The 19,651-nt window shown below is 36.8% G+C and overlaps 1 protein-coding gene across 2 annotated transcripts in view; it reads left to right on the forward strand.

Moving 5' to 3' along the window:
* BCAR3 (BCAR3 adaptor protein, NSP family member) overlaps window positions 1-19,651 on the forward strand; it is a 113,257-nt gene that overhangs the window by 8,777 nt on the left and 84,829 nt on the right. The window contains exon 1 of one of the 2 annotated variants that reach the window (XM_030034265.1): window positions 6,349-6,455. The exons of the other annotated variant lie outside the window; for it this stretch is intronic. The gene's annotated coding sequence lies outside the window, so the exon portion shown is untranslated. Of the gene's footprint in view, window positions 1-6,348; window positions 6,456-19,651 lie in introns of those variants that run through there. 2 annotated transcript variants of the gene reach the window in all.

The following is a 19,651-nucleotide window of genomic DNA, read 5'->3' on the forward strand; positions in this document are numbered from 1 at the left end:
CCTTCAGTCAGTACCCATAGCCCTGTAACTCGATGCTGAAATTCTTCATCTTTCTCACTCTTTTAGTCCCGCTTGGCAAGTGTGAAGGGAGTGTGACTGAGCACCTGACCCTGCACAGGCACAATTGTGCAGAGAAGGTGCTCAGCAGCTCATGGTTCGCGCACACAGTGGACAGGGAAGATGATGAAGTGCCTGTATTACAAAGCAGTTATCTGGATACTCCAGCTCCTTTGAACCAAAAGATGTGGCTGCCGGGACATCACTACTGTCTTAGGCCTCTTGCATCCCTATCTGCCAAGTGGGAAACAAAGCTCATCCCATTTTACAGGAGTTATAGAAACTTCAGATTTACTTCTTGTGAAAATGAGCATTCTCTTTTATACAGGTAGAAATCTGGAATTATTTTTATAGTAAGCAGTCAGAGAAGACTTCAGATTTTTTTCTGATATAATTGATACTAGAGTGTAGGTCAGAGATGCACAGGAGTAGATTGAATCTTGTGTCATAGGGCAAACAGAGACCCTGGAAGTTATGCATAGGCGAGACATGGATGTGATGAATGGTATGAAGCAGAAGTGGGTCTGTGGTCAGTGTAATGACAGAGGTGATACTGTGATGAAAAGGAGTGGTATACCTTTTTGATACTTTGCAAGTAGAGCAAATGGGACCGAAGGAGTTTCAGATTCACAAGTGGGTGATGTTTACCATATGGGTTAACTTCGAAATATAATTTTCAAATTTTATAAATTATTATCCACAACACTGTCAAAAATTCTGGTTTAGAATTTACAATTGTATTACAGCTGGCTATTTTCTACATGGATTAGGAAAAATTTTCACATATTGAGTGAAATGTATTTACTATATTACACGCATTTTTCAAAAATAACATAACAGTCTTAATGTTTGGGGTTTTTTTAAAGATAACTGGACAGTATTTGCTATGTGGGTTATTGATAATGATAGGCAAATGTGGAAGCTGTGATTTTGATTCTGTTTGGGTTGCAGTCTGCTGTAAATTCTTCTCTGATTAAAATGTGAGGAAATTCACTTTAACAGAATTAAATTAAAGGCTGCCAGCCAAATGCTTAGTTCTAGTTGTTGCTGTGACCTGAATATAAAGAACATAAGCAGCTCTTCATGTGAAATGTCTTTCTTTTTTCCTTTATTTCCAAAAGAATTTATTATGAAATCTTGTTATGTGAATATATATTTTTTATGAGTAAATAACATATCTTGTCAATTTTCTATCACATCTCCAGTTTGTAGAGCCAAGAGGTGTGCAATGATCAAACGATCTCTAACAACAGCTTTTATCATACTGAAGAGTACATATATTAAATGTAAAAATCCCACAAGAAGAGTGAAATCCAAACACATTTCTGCCCCCCCAAAACCCTCGTCTATCCTCTTTAGGTCTATGTGGGAAGTATTAAAAAAAAAAAAAAGTTGTTGCATCGTAGTGAGTACTGATAGAATGGATCTGGTTTTGGTGGAAAAAAATGGAAGCTTCTGTATCCCTCCAATGGCATTATTATAAACAAGGTAGTTGTGCTCACTGTTATTTGGAAGGTTCCCAAATTCTTTTACCTGGTACCTTGACCCCATACATAACACATACCATAGGACATCAGCCTTTTGAGATCTAGCATAAGCAAATATGACATTGAGTGACCACGTGGCAGGGATTCATTTTCTCACATAGAATAATTCCTATTAAGAGCCATACCATAATTGATGGCATTACTCAGAGGGACCATTCAGGGAGCGTCTAGGTGTTTAGTGCTTCTCCCTGGGCATGGGGGTGATGTGGCCACCTTGTGGGAGGTGGGCTCTGGCTAAGGAGCTGACTGAGGAAAGGAGCTCTGAGAGGAGGTGAGCAGACTTTGTACCATCAGGGAAGAAAGAGGAGATCAACAGGAAATCAATCCCAAGATGGAGAGGTCTGGAATCTTGTTATTTCTGGCAACAAAAGAGAAGTCTCTTTCTCTGCCTGCAGAGCTGCAGTTGCAGAACAAGTGTGGTGCCCTGGGAAGAGGTGAGCATGAACAAAGACCATCGGAGGAGGCATCAGAGCCAGCTAAGCCTGAACCAAACATCAACAAGAAGAGTAAGACAGCTGATAGGTACTGGAGATTTCCATCTGTAGGAAATGGAAGCATCCATCTGCTACCCTGATGTGATGTTTTGGGATGTTTGCTGAGTGCTGGGGTATCAGGATACTGCAGAGACACTGTTAAGGCTTGTCTGGTCCTTAGACTTTTGCTGCACATCTGCGTGGGCACGAAGGACATTCAGGAGGGACTGTGAAGCTCTGGGACTGAGGGTGAAGGTTACAGGGGCCCAGGTGTCTCTTCAGTCCTTTCAGTGAGCAGAAGAGGCTTGGACAGGAGAGAATACTCCTGAGGAAGGGTTATCATAATCTAAAGAGAAGTGATGACGTGGGATCAGCGAAGAGGTGTCCTTATGGTGGGGGAGGATCTCGCTCCTCCTTTGTGAACGTAGCACAGCTGGGGGCTTATCTTAAGTGCCTGTACATAGATGCTTGCAGTATGGCAAGCTAACAGAAGGAATTGGAAGTTTGTGCACAGCTGGAAAACTAAGATGTCATTGGGATTATGAACATCAGAAATAGCATAGCAGTTACCTGGAATGTATACATTGATTGTGACTTTCTTAGTAATTTCTAGCCTTTTAAAATTCAATTTCATGATATCAAATCATTTTGTAAAACAAGATAGACTGCAGCATTCCAGTTGTAAGTAGACTGACACGTGGTTAAGTGACTTGGTCAAATACATCTGCTAGTCACTAGCAGAGCCAGGCCAGCTCTGAGATACCTGGCTGGAGTTCTGCTCTATCCTTCTTTTTCTTATTTTCCATCCAGAAAATTGTATAATGAAGGTGATTATATAATGTAGTTTGACTAATATTTTCAGAACTGTAGATCTGCCAAATTTATTGCTGGTTGCAATAGAAGATGCTCATTATTTGAGGCAGATTTACCATCTTGTACTGGCCAACTTGAAATCTGGCTAATTTCTATTACAGTTGCAAGACTTAATTTACCATGTTTTGAAGGTAATAGATGTATCTGAGGAAAGTGAAAACAGCAAAGTTCCCCATACACCAATTAAATTAAAATTTGCTCCCAAGAATCTTCGTCAGAATGACTACGTAAATAGGCAGCTGCATTGTATAGTGGTATATTGTAGTATAGAATATTATAGTTTGATCAATGCTTAAACAGTGACAGATGTTAAAAAAAAAAAAGCTTTGTATCTGTAAATACAGTAAATTTGTTTTGGAAGTAATTTAGAGATTGTGTAAGTGAATGCCATGTTGCTGTTTTGCAGTTAGCTTAAAAGCAGAACACTGAACTCAGAATCTTTACTTCTGTAATCTATCAGTAAAACTTTTTTCTCTGTTTTAACAGCAGTAGTGGAAGAACATGGAACTAGCAAGTGATTTTTATAGCTAATCCTTGCTTAATCGTTGTTCCATATTCTTCCTTCCAATTTTTGTCTCATAAAACCAGTCATTGAAGTTAATGCAACTTATCACCCTGCAGAAGTTACAGTATGAAAAAACAAAAAGCTGCACATCAAAGGCTCTTCTGTGCAGACAGTGCAGACACAAAGGCTTCTTTGTGATGAATGTGCAGAGTTAGCTCTGCCACTCTAAATCAGCAGTGAATTTTCCTCAATTCTAGCATTGAAGTAAAATAATGTCCTTTGTTCTTTTAGAGGGCTTTACTTTTATTTCCAATATGCTGGCAGGCAGTAAGGATTGACTTAACAACCCAAAAAAATTCATTTCCTGTGTTCAGAATTGTGATATACATTTATATAAGTTTATCTTGGTTTATTCAAGTTAGTGGTAGGTACCAGTCATTTCTCTGCAGCAAAGCGAAACAAGCAGCTTCCAGAGTCAGCGATATCTGGAAATTATAGGAATCGCTGATAAGAAGATCTCTTATTTTTTGCCATCACCCTCCATGGAAATAATGTTGTTGTTGTTGTTGTTATTGTTGTTATTATTGCAATACATGACTGTAGTTAATTTTGTAAATATTCGAATTTGCAACCACTAGGGTGTGGTATGCAGAAACATAGTCTGAAAAAGCCAAAAGAAATACCATCGCAGCCCCCATCCAAAATTACAGAGAGATTCATAGACGTTCATAACTAAATAGAGGTTGAGGGACATTTCAATCAGATTTTCATACAAGTGGCCTTTATTCAATAAGCTTGCTACAAAATTATCACTTGCCTTTGTTAGTGTTGTGATGACAAGGTATTTATTGCATTGTATGTGGAAAAGTGGGAATATGGCTTCTTAATTTACCTTCAAGCATTAATCCTGTTTGTGGCTAGTTTGGAAGGGAAATGGGCACTTTTTGTATTTGGTATTAATTGCTATGTAATTGGTATTAGTTACAGCGAGGCCTTACATTTTTTGACTGACAGTTTTGCATCTTGTTTTTCAGCAATACAGTTACCTACTAGAGATAGTTGTGTCGTTTATGTTACTAATCAGAATGAGAAAAGAGTGAAACAGTGTTTGGTGAGAAATAGTATCTCTAGCCAGGCTGGACAAGTAACATTCATACTGGGTTAAAATGGAATAGTGGAACCTGGCAAAGGAGTTACTGGAATCCTTGGAAGATGTGAGAGTACAGTGGAAGGGCCAGGCGAACAAAAGGGGCAGAGGAGAAACATAAAGACCTGGGTGGGCTATGGAGAAAGAGAGTGATGTTGAAGGTGACAGTAAAACTTTGGTAGGGGGTTGGCTTTGGTTTGAGATTGTTCTTTCAGGGTCTTCACTTCTGCAGTGCAGAACGGGCTTGGGGTGAGTCTGCAGCTAACCCCCAATACAACATGATAAAATCGGTCCCCAACAGCCTGTACTAGTTTGCTTCTTCATAAAATCAGAAATTCAGGTTGTTTCGCAATCTCTGTGCTGGCAGAGCTTGTGTGATATATATCTGGCATGGGAATTTACACCTGCAAGCCATATGTGGCTGAACTGTAATATATTTACATAAATGATAAAATCATTAGTTTTCAACTTACAGATTTTAACATTCCTGACATCATACCTCTCTTCCTTGGAGTTACACCTAAAGGCCGTCTAGTAACCTGTTGGTTTGCACCAGGAGATACCAGTTCATTATGGACCCAGTAAGAAAGACACTCACACTGTAAAGTATTGCTTAAAATACCATTTATTGGAGCTAATGCTGTAAAGAAAAAGGATAGTGTAGATAATTTTATGTCCTTCCAGATGCTGAGTTCTGTGGTATCAAACAGGTCCCAAATCAGAGCCCAGCACGCCGGGCAGATCTTGTCCATGGAAAGGTCATCCAACATTTTGGTCTTTTGAGCTCTTACAGGATTTTCTTAAAACAATTCTAGTTCTCATTTCTACTATCAAACAGAAAGCGGGTTCACTTGAGAACTGTTTGCTGCACTTTTACATAAAGACAAGGACACACAGGTGATGTAATCGCCAGTACCGAGCGGGAGCTGCCTGCCGGCTCCTCTGGTACAGCTGCCGGCCGGGTTTATCCTGCAGCCAAGGGAAGTGCGCTGCACAGCACAGGTCTGACAGCCAAGCTGTACGTGCAGCGCAGCGCTGGCCTGCGCCTGTTAGGCAGATCACTAACTCCTCAAAATAGTGGTCATCTGGTTAGGATCGATACACCTGTGACTGAAGAAGAAATCACGTGGATAAATAATTGCAAAGTGATGCAATTATACATCTGGGTTTGGAGACCATAAATATTTTCAGGGCAGATACACAGCCTAGGTGAGCGGGGAATGATCCTAACTGAAACTCCTAAGTGGCTTCCATAATCAAATAATAATAATACATGATAAAATATAATGTGATGCCTGGAGTAGATAAGTTTACCTCTCCCTATTAATCTATTGAGTTCTGGACTGGTGGAGGGTGTTTTGAGCTTGTGCATAGTTTCACACTGATGTAAACATGTCAATTTTGTTGTTGTTGTCTGGGGGGTTTTTTGTTTATTTTTTTTAAGTTTTTCTTCTAGTTTATAAGTAAACTTCTTTTGAAGAAATTTTTTGTGAGACATATTTTTTAAGAAATAGCCTGCAAAACTCTCAGCTGAAAGTAGGAACTTCAGTATTTCATAATGGCTCATTGGCAAATAGTTGGCACATTTTTCACCTAGTAGAAAAGTAATAATAATAATTAAAAATAAGGTGTGAAAAAGTTCACTCAACACAGTATACAGCTTCTCCTTGATTTAGAGGGAAAAAAAAAAGAAGAAACTCACTGCTCAGTTACCGTCACTGTGATTCATCAGCTGCTGTCTCCTAGGCAGGTCCGACTGCTGATTGGGCATAGGACTTCTCAAGGTGTGTCTTTTGCCAAGAAGCTTTTGCATTTTAAGAGTACATAACAGACCATGATAACCTCCTTCTATGGTAAGAACTGTTGTATGTATATTTTTTAATCAGTACCGTCTTATCGTTATGAACAGTGCTCACTGGTTAATAATAAATAATTAGGTGTGCTAGCAGATGTTTCTAAACCAACTTTTTGTGGGTTTAAATTTGGAAAGATCTTAATCTTGGATCTTAATTGTGGTAGTTATTCCTCAGTATGCTAGTACTCATTTTTTTAAATTTGGAATTAAAAGAGATTTGATTATATAATAGTAAGGGGTATTCTCAAATAAAAATCTTCTTTGTAATAATGTAAAATTTTGAGAGAGAAATGTTTATAATAAGATTTTACATGGTCTGCATTTTTCATAAAAATTGTATGTGTTAACTATTTGCAAGTTAAGTAATACAAGGAATCTTTCTTCTCATGTTGTATAATGTTCAGGGCAATTTTATTTTTTTCAGACATCTGAATTGGTTTTACATGGTTTTTTGTCAATTTATCAATCTAAATGATTTGAAAGATAAAATAAATCTTATTTTAACATACCTTTTCAGCTGCCTTTGAAAAAATAAGGGAGAGTCTTGAGGAAAAATACAGGATTATGTTGAATAAATTTTTGTTTTGTAATTGATAGTTTTATGTCTACTATCAAACAAAAAGATTCAATGATCGCTTTGAGAGAGACACAGAAGGATTGAAAAGATTTGAAACATGCTATGTAGACAAGTTTGCATGTAAATGTCTGTGATCTAATAGTGTTGGAGTATGGTAGAAAAGGCTTAGGAAAACAGCAGCTGTAATACCCAGTCAGTGTAATGTCTGCTTTCCCCACTTATACCGCAGTAATGCTTAGAGCTCGTTTCACATGACTGTACTTGTTTCTGCTCTTGGAAAAATGTTGCAGTCATGGCACAAGCATCAGCTTCTTTGTGAGGGATGATACAGTGAGCCATACTAAAAAGAGGTTTTCATTTTAATATTGCAGTAGTAATGATCTTATTTTTAGCAAATATATAACTGATAACAACCTTTTAATGATAAATAACTATTTTTAAGCAAAGAGATATTTAAGAAGTAACTCTTTCACCAAACTGTATCAAAAATACAAGGATTTTCTTAGATATTCACACAAAGATGTCTTGCTATTAAGTTACATGGATTGTGTTCTAGTGCTTCTGCATATTTCTTATTTTTGGAGCACCAATTTTGTGCTTTAGAATAATAGGATCCTGTTCTTTACGTACATCAGGAGAGTCTCCACAATTAGTAATGTTACAGAGTGGATTTTTTCTCAGAATTTTGACGCGGCACCAGTCAACACCAGAGGGTGCCGAACTGCAATACAAGATTCACAAATTCCTAGTAAAATAGTGTTCTATACATAATATACCTTTTCTAAACATTACTGTTTTGATCTCTCTCAGCCTTTTCTTGTTTGTGTGTTCACCACCATGACACTGTACTGCCAGGATGCCCCTGGTTCTAGGTTTCCTTATAATGACAGCAACACATTCCTCTCACTAGCAGCTGGCACTGTCAAAGATTTTCAAGTGTGCAGATACACTTCACTTAGCTACAGCAGCAATTTATGTCATGTCCTTGTCTTGCTTGTCATGGCTTTAGTTCTATGTGTGGGGGTCAGAGGCAGTGGTTTCTATTTCTATATGCCATGCTCTCAGCAAAGAAAGAAGTTAGTAAGAACTTCGAAATGCATTAATCATTCTTAGGCAAGACCTCATGGTGCAATTAATTTTACAGTTCCCTTATTTATGTGATGTTTTTGTCAGGGTGGGAGCTTTTGGGATCCACCCGTGTTCCTCTCTTCAAGCTCATTTCCTCAAAGTCTTGCAGCTAGTGTGCTTGGACACAAGGGGAGCCAAAATGCGAGTACTATTGATAGAGGCACTTGCATTTTATGAGCTTAGAAATTTGACTTCAAGAAATTAGATATTCTGCCTTTGTTGCTTGGATGGCAAAAATTATAAGATACTCTGACTGAGTGACATATATTTTTAGGTGGTTTTTACTTTCAAAAGATAAAGAATACCATACCTTATAGTCCCTAGTGTTGAAGAACTGCAGTGTATTCCTAAAGTTGGTTTTAGTTCATCAGTCAACCAGGAGAAGATACATGTATCTGGCTAAAGAATACTCTCAGACACTATTTGTCAGACTTCAGTCAAGGAAAATCGTTCAGCAGTCTACAGTCATTATACTGGTGGACCGGATTAGTGAATGTCATCTGTGTGCATGTGCATTTGATCAAGTGCTCATAAAGAAGCAAATGCTTCTTTGTGCCTTCCTCTTTGGTCACACAGTAATAAACTGAGTTCAAATAATAAACTGCTAAGTCTAAAATTCTTGAAAGCAACCATTAATTTCATGCCCATAATTTTTTTCTCTGACCCAGCAGCTGATTGCAATCACCAGTGCCAACGTTTAGACACTTACCTACCTGATTTGTTGCATTGAAGATACATATCTAAGTGCGTTATTGGTTCTTGCAGTAAGTTACACCTCCAAATTGTGCACGGATTGTATAATCCTTTGCAGTGGATTGTATGATTGGAATTATAATTAGATGCCAGGCTGAGAACTCTTTTTGTCATATAAAAGGGTTTCTGAAAAGAAGGAAAATAATCTAGTCACTGTTGAGTCTTTTCTGTATATTTTTAATGAGAGGCCTGTTGCTTTATTTGTTGAAGTAGTGTCATCAGATTAGTGCTTCTTTTTTAACTGTGTCTAATCTCATTTGATTCAAGCATCATGGAATAAAAAAAAAATCAACGTAGCATAAGTTTGTTTTGAAATAAGGGGGGGTAGCAAATCATCAATTCATCATGTTTAATTAGCTAACAGTGATTTTCTGAAGCTATTAAGCAGAATCTGAACTAGCAAATTGGATGTAGGCTTATTAATTTATAGGGAAGTTCTGGTGTGGAAACTGGAAACTTTAAGTATGACACTGTTTTCCTTTATACAGACACTTTCTTTTTAATTTAACAAATTAGAAAACAGTTTGTCTATATTTTCAGTAGCTCCTTCAATAATATGAAGCATTCCTTTTAGTCCCCTTCCACCAGGCGATGAAATCAAAAAGATTAATATTTGCCTCCATCTTTGTATCATTTGCAGGAAATAAAAGATAATAAACAGTTCAGAAATTCCTTTACATATCAATATATCAAATGCAAATCAAGTGAACTTTGCAGTGTTAGAGCAGTGACCTTCAACCAGACTCTGAGTCAAGAATTTCTGTTTCCAAGGCTTCTCATTCTTGCTGAGTATTTTCCTGGCATAATGTATGGATCTTTTGTGGTGTGGTGTTTGCTGGAGAATGAATGAAGGCCCTCTGGCTCATTTATCCTACTGTCTCACTTGGGATTTGAACTATGCTGCCAGAAAAGAAAGGCCATTGCTCTCACTTTCAATTCTAATCCCCTTATCATTAGGTTTGCTATAGCAGTTCCCTGTTGCATGAATATTTTTTCAACTATAGAACCTAGCGGTAGTTTTGGAGAGGCAGTAAAAGTTGAGTGGTTTTGAATAATAGCTAACATTTACTGAATATTGCATGGTTGTGCTTTTGAAGCTCTCCATTGTCACAAACATTTTGTATCTTAGAATGAGAAAAAAGATCTGTATTTTTAATAATTTAATTTCAATTCCGCTGTACACTGTCTTTCTTTTTGCAGTTTGGTTGGTCTCTTTTTGTATTGTCCTTGGATCAAACAGTTGAAATTAGAACTGTCTGATATATTGTCATAACACTGATAGAAGAGGTATAGTAGCCTGAAAAACATTGTGGGCTGTTTTGAGTTTTTTTTGGGGGTGGGGTGTTTGTAGGTTGTTTTTGTTTTTAAAATAAAAGGACTCACTTTGTATGCAGGCAGATACCATTTCAGAAGAGAAATATTGTTATCAAATATAACTGTCTTATACAACTGTCAAATATAACTGTTCCAAATCAAGAAAATAGGAATTTCCTTGGAACAGATCATGGCTTTTTTGTTCACTACATATAAGACACATTGATAAGAGTTTATACATAATTATTAAAAGTCTTTCCTTAACAAATTATTAAGTTGAATTTATAAGTAGACCCAAGAGGGGGTAATTTCAGTATGACCATTGAAATTGCACATAGGTTCTGGTTTAAATTGTGTATTTACAGTATAAGTACACTTGATTTGTATGTGAAGTTCATTTTGCAGATCTAGAAATATGGGTAAACATCTAATCTGGTGCACAATTTGTTAATGGAGTAAGGAACAAACTCCATTTCAAACATTCTTTAGTGGGAATACATGAGATTTTTTGTAGTAAAGAATGATCTTTAGTGCAGTTATCTTTAACTGGATTATGTCACAGAATTGCCTTGTATTTATTAACCTCCTGTTAGGTCTGGATAGCTTGCTAAGAAAATAATATAACACTGTTTTGACAGAATGCACTTTTTAGACATAGTTTTGGGGAGAACAGAATAAATTCTTTTACAAATTTTCTTTCTTGAATTAATTATCCAAGAAATGGCAAGGCTATAATCTGTATAGTTTGTAACCTTATTAATTGATGTTATTAGAGTAAATAGTTATTAGTAACTTTAAAGAAAACCTATTATTACTTACCATAAAGTTGGGGATTTTTTTTCATCAAAGTTCCCCAAAATATCACTATGATTCTACTGAATGTATGAGCTGGCTGGGGCATCTCTGCACATTATGTCACTGACCGATAGCTGAGGTAATTGTCTCAATCTGAGAAGAAGAGTTAAGGAGCATCAACAAAGTTGGCACAGAAGAATGTGTGAAAAGCCTGACACTCACCTGTAGGGAGGGCTGTTGTTATTGATGTCCTGTAACACTGGTCATGGAATAGCTGCATCAGTTCTCTAAAATGGTAACTGAATATCCCATTCTGTCGGAGATCTACTATGTTGATCTCTGTAACAGTACTTACTTTCTCCAGAATGAGAGACATCTAGGATTTTGAACTTTTGAATAATAAATATTTAGATACTGAATACCAAAATTATTTTTAGAAATATTGATCCCTACTCCAGAATCCCTAATTTCCATTGGCATCTCTGTTTGATGCCTGTCTCTTAGACATATTATGTACCCATATCTTTGAGGACTGATATATTTGTGATTTCTTCTTTAGAAATCAAGTCTGATTGTTTTACTGTTATCTCTAAACAACTAACAAAACTTAAAATCCTGTTATGGCTTCAGCTTTTTCTGAACTTGCTGCTGCTTTGTTGCATTGGCAAAGGACCTTAAACCAGTTACTTAAAGCAGTTGTAAAATGGCATAGCTCATCATTCTGGAAAATGCTAAGTGGTGAAAATCCATTGGAAGCTTTGTGACACAGTGGACATAATATAACCTGGAAAAAGTGGCAGAAACTTCAATGTCTCATTACACAGTTAAAAGATTAAAAATGGGGAGATGATTAACCCTACATTTCACTGTCAAGTAGTGGATTGATATATTTTAGACTGATCTGTTATTTTTAAATCTATGATCCATTTGCTTCTCCTAACCTCAGTTGTATTTCAGCAATATACTTTCCTGTCCTTTTCTTACCCTGCATCACAACTGTTCAGAATATTAACGATTTTTTAAAAATCCACACCTCTGCTGTTAACTCTCCCTTAAGACCTGACAAAATAAAGCTAAGAAAAAAACTGCCTTGAAGAAGGAATCACTTTACAGGGATTCAGTCAAAAGACCATACCAACTGATGTAATTCAAGTATGGATTTTTTTTTAACAATGGGGAGAAAAATTATTTATTTAAAAAAATGGAAACCTATTATCTAGCCAAGTGTTGATCTACTTCTAGAGCAATTAACATGTTTATAGACTCTTCCACCAGTAAAACTGCAGTATTGCTTGTGTAATTGTGGGGAAAAAACCAAGCAAACAAACAAGGAAAATTCTAGTCATTCTTGCATTTCAGTTTTTTCTCTAATCATACTTCACTGTAGGCTTCCAGATCTTTGTTTTGGTCTGTGCTAGATTCCTGTTCTCTATTCTCTTTACTCTCTTTACTAACTTCAGCTTAAAATTTTCTTGCTGTCTTTTCATCTGTTTTAGCTTCTGTTTTTCTTCCTCTTTACTGCATCTCACATTCCTCTGGCTGTGCCTTTCTTATTAATATGAAGTTTATTTCCTACTTTTTGAAAATACTTTTAGAAAGACTTCTCTAGAAGTGGAAGAGTCTATGTACGTGTAAGAGGGAAAGGGAAAAGTAAAAGCACAAGACGGTTTGAGGAGGGGGATAAAATAGAGTTGTTTAGTTATACCTAGAGAGAGTATGACTTCAGAAAAACTGCAATAAGATTAAAAAAGATCAGAATTAGCAAAAACAGTTTAGGAAACTTCTCACATTACTGTCTATTTAACAAGCCCTCCAGGACAGGAGATGAGCTAGGTTCTGGTTTAGCTTCATTTTTGTGGAATACTCCTGCTGATGTGCAAGTCTGTGTTACTTCTGTATGCAGATTTACTATTGTATTGTAAACACTTCGAATGTCTTTGAAGTAGGTGGAGTATAAATGAAGGAAAATATATCAAAGGAGAGCTGCTGTTACTACTGAGCAGAGATGTAAATGAGCTGTTTCAGTCTTCTTTTGCTCTTCTAATGACAATAATAAAGCTTTCAGACACATGCCAGAGGAAAAGTGTAATGAGTTAAACTTCTCATTCTCAAGCACTCCTTTCAGGTTGTACTTGATACAGAATATAATTTGCAATGAGGAGTTTATCAGGTAATTGCAAGATTACAGACATAACACAATTAAAGGCACAGCAGTACTGCAGGTAGAAGCCCAGTGCTTCACCTGCAGCGCGTTGGGATTTTAATGCAATCAAAGATACACTTGTGTCACTCAGCAGGTGTTCATATATGGGTGCAAATTCAGGGCTTGGCTGAAGTAATAAGCTTTGCTCTGAATCGCAGCTGAGTTCCTGTAAGTTACACTTGAGAACCAAAGGTCTACTTGATGGTGTCCTACACTGCAGCAGCATGGATCATCCTGTCTCTGCGCTGGTGCTGTATCATTGCAGGAGATTGCTACATAATACGGTGAGGCAAGCCTGGAGAGCCTTCTGATGAGGCTCAGTGCACTGCACAGTGTTGATGGAAGCTTGTTATGAGGAATGCTGCAGTACAGAAATCAGCAGGTAAGGAAAGCTCAGTGGTGATAACTGAGAAATCAGTAGAATCCAGCCTTCATTTAAAGGTGGTTCATGGCTTGAATGCAGCAACACTGCATTAAGGAGTAGGAGGGAGACAGGAAGGGGGACAGGAAAGAAATCCTTCGGGCTATCTGCAGAAGGACCAATATAACTGTTGTGTAGACAGACTTGGTAAAGCATGAAGTTTGCTACGACAAAATTAATCAAAAATACTTTGAACAAATTTGAATTGGCATCACGAGTTTAGACTGGCTCAGCATTTTGAGTTATCTACATGTGGTGTGTTTTATCTGTCTCTAGGAATCCTGGCACTGCCTTTACTGTATCTTCAAAGGGAAAGGAAATAGTTCTTTGTTTATCAGACTTGCCCTGTGTTCACAAAAATATGACTGGTAGCTTTTTTGCAAGTAAACTCAGTTGATTCACAGAAATTCCTGCCTCACCACCAATGTTTTCTCCAGCTAGAACCCAAGTATCTTAACATTTCAGCTAGCTATCCCTTTGAGACCAAAGGTGTAGCAGAAAAATAAGCTCTTGCTTTTTGCACATACGATCAGATGCTAGAGTTTAGTAAGCAAAGGATCTAACTCTTGCAGGCAGATTGATTTACTAGGGAGGTTGATGAGATTATGACCCATGCTGCCCTTTATGGCTGAGCTCCCCATAAAGCACTTTCTGAATTGTTGCAATTTTTAGCCCAAGTTTTAATGATACTCAGAATTTTTTTTATTATTAGCATTGTATCTCATGCAGGTTACCTAGTCTTTTGAGTTCTAGCCCTAAATGTCATGTATGCAAGGACATTCTGTTTAGAAGAGGGAGAGAACATCAATCTAAAATTAAAATAGAATTTAGGTTAAAACTAGATTTGTTGCAGCCTTGTGCCTGGTGCTCTATAGATCATTCTCACTGAATACAATAGTTTATTGTAATAAACCTGCTTATTTGCACTTGATGGTCTTAAAGATCTTTTCCAACCTAAATTGATTCTATGATTATAGATCATCTTCAGGAAATGCACTCTTTCTTTTCCTGTGTAATTATAAGTTGATTAAAAAGAAAAAAAATCAGCAAGTGATTTTACTTTCTGAGGGGGTTGAATTTACAACTAAATTATTTTTTATTTCAAAGTTAATTATTTCTGTTATTGCTTATTATGCAGCTTTATAAAGTATATCTGGAGATAGCAGCTAGTATGTTATATTCTGCTCTAAACCCCTAAACAGTTCTTATCACTTCATTATCTTTGCCAGGTAACCAGACATCTTAAGCAGTAGATGGTTTTGCCATTCACTTGCTTTAGAAATAATACCAGGTATTTTTCTAACAAAATATCATTTTCTATGATATCAGTTTGCTATGTTTTATAAGGAAGAAATATTTTTATTTCAAAGTAATTTAATTTACTGTAAAAAGTTACAAAAGAGGCCTTTTATGTTAAATGAAAGCACCACAGCTTAGCAGGAATGTATTTTTCCTGTTCTCTTAAATCTTATCGTTAAGTACATTTTGTCACTAAGCTTCTTTTTGTTGGTTTTGTGACATTCAGTACATGACTAGAACAGATATCCAAGTAATCAATATGAAATGTTTTGTCTAGTGTCTTTTCATCTTACATTAGGGGTTGTGCGTGAATTTGTAAAATGAAAGTCAACAAAAATGAGTGCATAGATGGCTAGGGAAATGTACCAGGAATGGCTTTGCAGCTTGGGGTACCAGACTAATGGGGATGAGAGAGGCAGAGAGAAGGAAGGAAGAGACGATTCTTGTTAACTACACAGTTCAGAAGTTTAGAGCAGCCAAGCGGAAAGAGTAAATGTATGTGAGAGCAAAGGCAGGTTGCAGAGAGGCCCAAGACTGCTAAGCTATTGCAGAAAAGGAGAAACCAAGCTCAGATAAATTGAGACTTTTGTTCTAATCCATTTCAATGTAAAATTAGCTGGGTTTGCTCAAACCACCTTTATCAGTGTCTCAAGCTAAAAAGATTGATTTAGCACTGGTGTATGTGAGGAATGCCAACAGTCCCTTATTCTGTTATACTGCAATAAACTGCAGTATAGGGGCATAATGAAGCACAACTTGAAAAGAGAGCATGTGTGTGTCCATTGGTCATAATTTAGCAAACATACACCTGTGCTCTATTTTGTTATTATTACTGCTGCCAGTTTGATTCTTATCACAATTCTAATTTGGTAGATTAGATAGCACTCAATTCCTAGAGTTAATTGATCATGTGAATATCTCAGCCTTTTAAAAAAAGTTACATTATTTGTAGAACAACTTGAAAGAAAGACCTACATTTACCATAAAAGTTCAAGCAGCAGAAGGCAAATAAAAAGCATATTGTTATTAAACAAAAAATTGTGGGGCCTGATTCGGGAGTTCTGTGTGTATGAGCAGCCTTAAAAAAAAATTCAGCAGTCCTGCTATTTGCTTCCCATTCTGAAGGGCAGAAGAGGTGAAGACAAATCTATTTATTCTATGATAAAACATTTCAGAAACCTATTGCAGTAGTAACTAGTAGTTAAAGAACTTGAGATAGGCTTTTTACTTGAGTGGTCCTGGATCTGCACATTTTTTAAAAAAGCACACTGTGCAGGGGGGCAGTTGTTCTGTTTGTTTTGTAAAAGAGGACCATTTCACGTATCCAGTTTAGCATTTGACCGTGCAAACGGTAGGCTTGGTGCTATGGAAGGAAGTAACTTCTGGGTTAATATGGCTGAGGAATTGAAAGGAGCAGGACTAGAACGTTTTAAATTGGATTAGTCTACAGTGAAATTTTAGCTTGGAATCACACCTGTAATTCATTTTCTCTCGATCCCCTCTCCCCACAGAGAGCTTAGCGTGCTAGCTTTAACCAGATTTCTGATAATATGGCATATGCATTTACAGTCTATTACCATTGGGTGCATTATAGGCTCTGGCTGTTCAAGCTGAGAAGCAGCTGTGGAGTCTTTTCAACAGTTCATACTGGCTCAAGTTCAGCATTGCACTAACGATTATGCTGCTTGTGGTTGGCTTCAGATGCAGGTAGAATGAATTCCCATTTAGCTACAAAATACCACGTAGACATACAGAAAGAGGAAAGACTTACTAGACTGTAGTGATCAACACTTTCTGTTGAAGTGCTTGATGATCTTAGTTCTAATTATTTATTTAACTAGAGTCTGCATCACATAAATACTGTTAGAATTAGCCCTAGTCTTCAAAATATCTGCTAAGTTGCATGTACTGAATGAATTTGGAGACTTGTACTAGTCTGTTCTGGTGACATGCTAGGTTCATTAATACTTGATCACCTGATTGCTGTCAGATCACCTGCCAGGGCAAATCTGACCTGCATCAAGCATGAACATTTACCATTTCTGTCAGTCAATGAGCATAGACAGTACACTATTCGTGTTAACGTTAGGCCAGTAGTGGAAGGATGGACAATACTAGTCTGGGCATAGGGAATTGCCAATACGCTAGAGGAAGTATTGTTGAAGTCTGCAAGAGCAAAGCGACACTTCCAAAATATTTTGAACTAATTTGCACTAGTGGAGCAGGTTTGTGCCAGATCCACACTCCAAGTGAAATGCAAGAACATCCAATGCAAGCACGGAATCAGACCAAAAGTGTATCAGTCTCTTCGTAGGAAAAGCTTATGCTTATAAAAGCGTGGTAGGAACATAAGTATAGAGGGATACTTATTACCCCAGGATATCATCACAGCTGTTGGTAGTTTATTGTGTAAGGATTTTCAGAGATTTTGGTTGTCTCTGTGTCTTTGTTTTAAATGGTTTTTGATTTCATTGTTTTGTTTTCTCTGCACATACTGTCTTTTAAGCTTATTTATACTTTTGCTATGCCGAACATCTGTGACAGTATGTTCCCCACTGAATAAGATTGTGTGAAAAACGGCTACTTCTGTTTTAGAGCTTCTGCTTAATAATTAAAAATACATTGGTGTTATGAAGTGGAGAAAGTTGCACTTCTGTTATGTAAGGAAGATAAATGAAGAGTGGTTAGTCTATGCCTTCCATAAGCGGTAGATACAGAATGATGAACCACTTAGTTGTTTCTTGTAAGCTACTGTTGATAGATATTGGCTACCTACAAACTGAAAATACATGGTTTGAAGTCTGACATACAGATAAAGTAACTCAGTGTTTGTGGTATTATTTGTGAAATGTCTGGAAAACAGAACTGTATCACAAGGAGAAAACCAAAAAGGTATATTCCACATGACTGAATTATTCAGACACAGTAGTCTGAGTAGACGTTAAGGTACATGCTTTAATTAGCTGTGAATGATAATCTGCTGTGTGGTTGCTAAGTCAATATGTATTTAAGTCCTGATAGGTATTTCGTAGACTCTTTATCTTTACATAAACATTGGCCAGAACAGCATATACAAGTTGAGTAATGTTTTGTGTTTGTCTCTCTGTAATAGATTTGCTAAATGTTGGACTGACCTAAAAATCCAGGTTAGAAGTGTCACTTCAGTGCCTAGCCTGCCAACAATATTTATGCTAATGGTTTCTTTTCAAAGAATTCAGTATCCTTACGTCCTTCACAACAATTTGTCAAAATTTTACCCAAAATATTTTGATTATGATAGCTTAAAACAATGATTTGAACAAGGAAACATGAAGCAAATCAGGGATTAAAATAAATGAATGAGAGTATTGATAGTCTGCTCAGTACATTGTGTGATACTGCATATTCCTACTAGCTCTGTCTGCTCTGAGCTATTATTCTAAAAACCACTCCTCTAGGTTCAGGCTGAACAGCATGTGTAATGTCTGTGACAGTTTGAGCCCTTGGAGATGGAATTGGTTGAACAGAGTAGTCTATTCAGATAGATGTAAGGGATTCATTCACATGGAAATCATTCCTGGCACAGTTGATGCAAAGTATGAGTGAAAGAGGAAACAAAAAGGAGCCACAGAGGGCTGCACTCCCAGCACCAGTAAATCAGCAGAGCTTCATTGTTCATGATACATGTAAGTTACTTTACATCTCATCAGTCTCACCCAAAGTTTTAAGGGGTAGTGGTGAGACATAGTCTCACAGTAAAAGATTACTTTAAATTGATTTGAAACCTGATTCTCATTTATGTGTATAAATAAACCATGTTATGCCATAATAGCAGCAAACTTTAAAGTGTAGTGATTTTCATCTTCCTTAAAAGCCTATAGACGTTTTTCTATAGTGCTGAAAAGTTGGATGAGTGTAGTTTAAATTGGTAAAGAGGGTAGAAAAAAAATGCAGAGCTACCTGGTACTAGCAAAAGCCTGGTATTATACCTAGAAAACCTGTATTTTTCTGAATTTTGCTGTGTCAGATGTGCTTCCACTAGGAGGAGTTGTTATCATATACTTACACTCTAAGAGTATCAGACTTGTGCTTTAATTATTTAACTCATTTGATGGAAAATGCAATTACTTATAGTTACAATGTGAAATATCTATAAAGTTCACCTATATCTGACTGGCTTGTTGTTAACTGCTAATTGCTATCAATAAAAATATGAAAGGAGGCTTGCAGCTTGTGATATCTTACAAGCAAACTTATGTTTGTCATTTGCATTTAGGGCAAAAATTGAGTGCATTTCCTAGAGATTACAATTTATTTTCAATTTCATGTTTTCTATAGAAAATTGTGATAACTTGAGAATTTCAGAGTTTTAAATTGTTTTAATAGTCACAGTTAAGGGAAAAGCTTGAAAAGAAGTGCCAGGATGTCTAGAAAGCCCAAGAAAGAGGCAAGAGGGGAAAAGGTTAAATCTCATATGTGCACAGTCTTAGGATATTTTGTTTAGTTGTTTTTCGTTTAACATTTATGATGCAAATATTGATTATGACTTAAAAATATGGTCGTTTAGAAGTTATAATGGGACATACTTTCATTTGTATTTTAAATTTAATGTGATACAGTTACTGCTTGGATTTAAGTGCTTCCTTTGATCTGTTTGCCACACAAGTGTTGCAAGATGGTGGTGCGCTTGGTGACACACAGTTTTGCTTTGTTTCTCATACTGTC

This window comes from Aquila chrysaetos, chromosome 12 (genome assembly GCF_900496995.4).
Source record: "Aquila chrysaetos chrysaetos chromosome 12, bAquChr1.4, whole genome shotgun sequence".
Classification (NCBI taxonomy): domain Eukaryota; kingdom Metazoa; phylum Chordata; class Aves; order Accipitriformes; family Accipitridae; genus Aquila; species Aquila chrysaetos.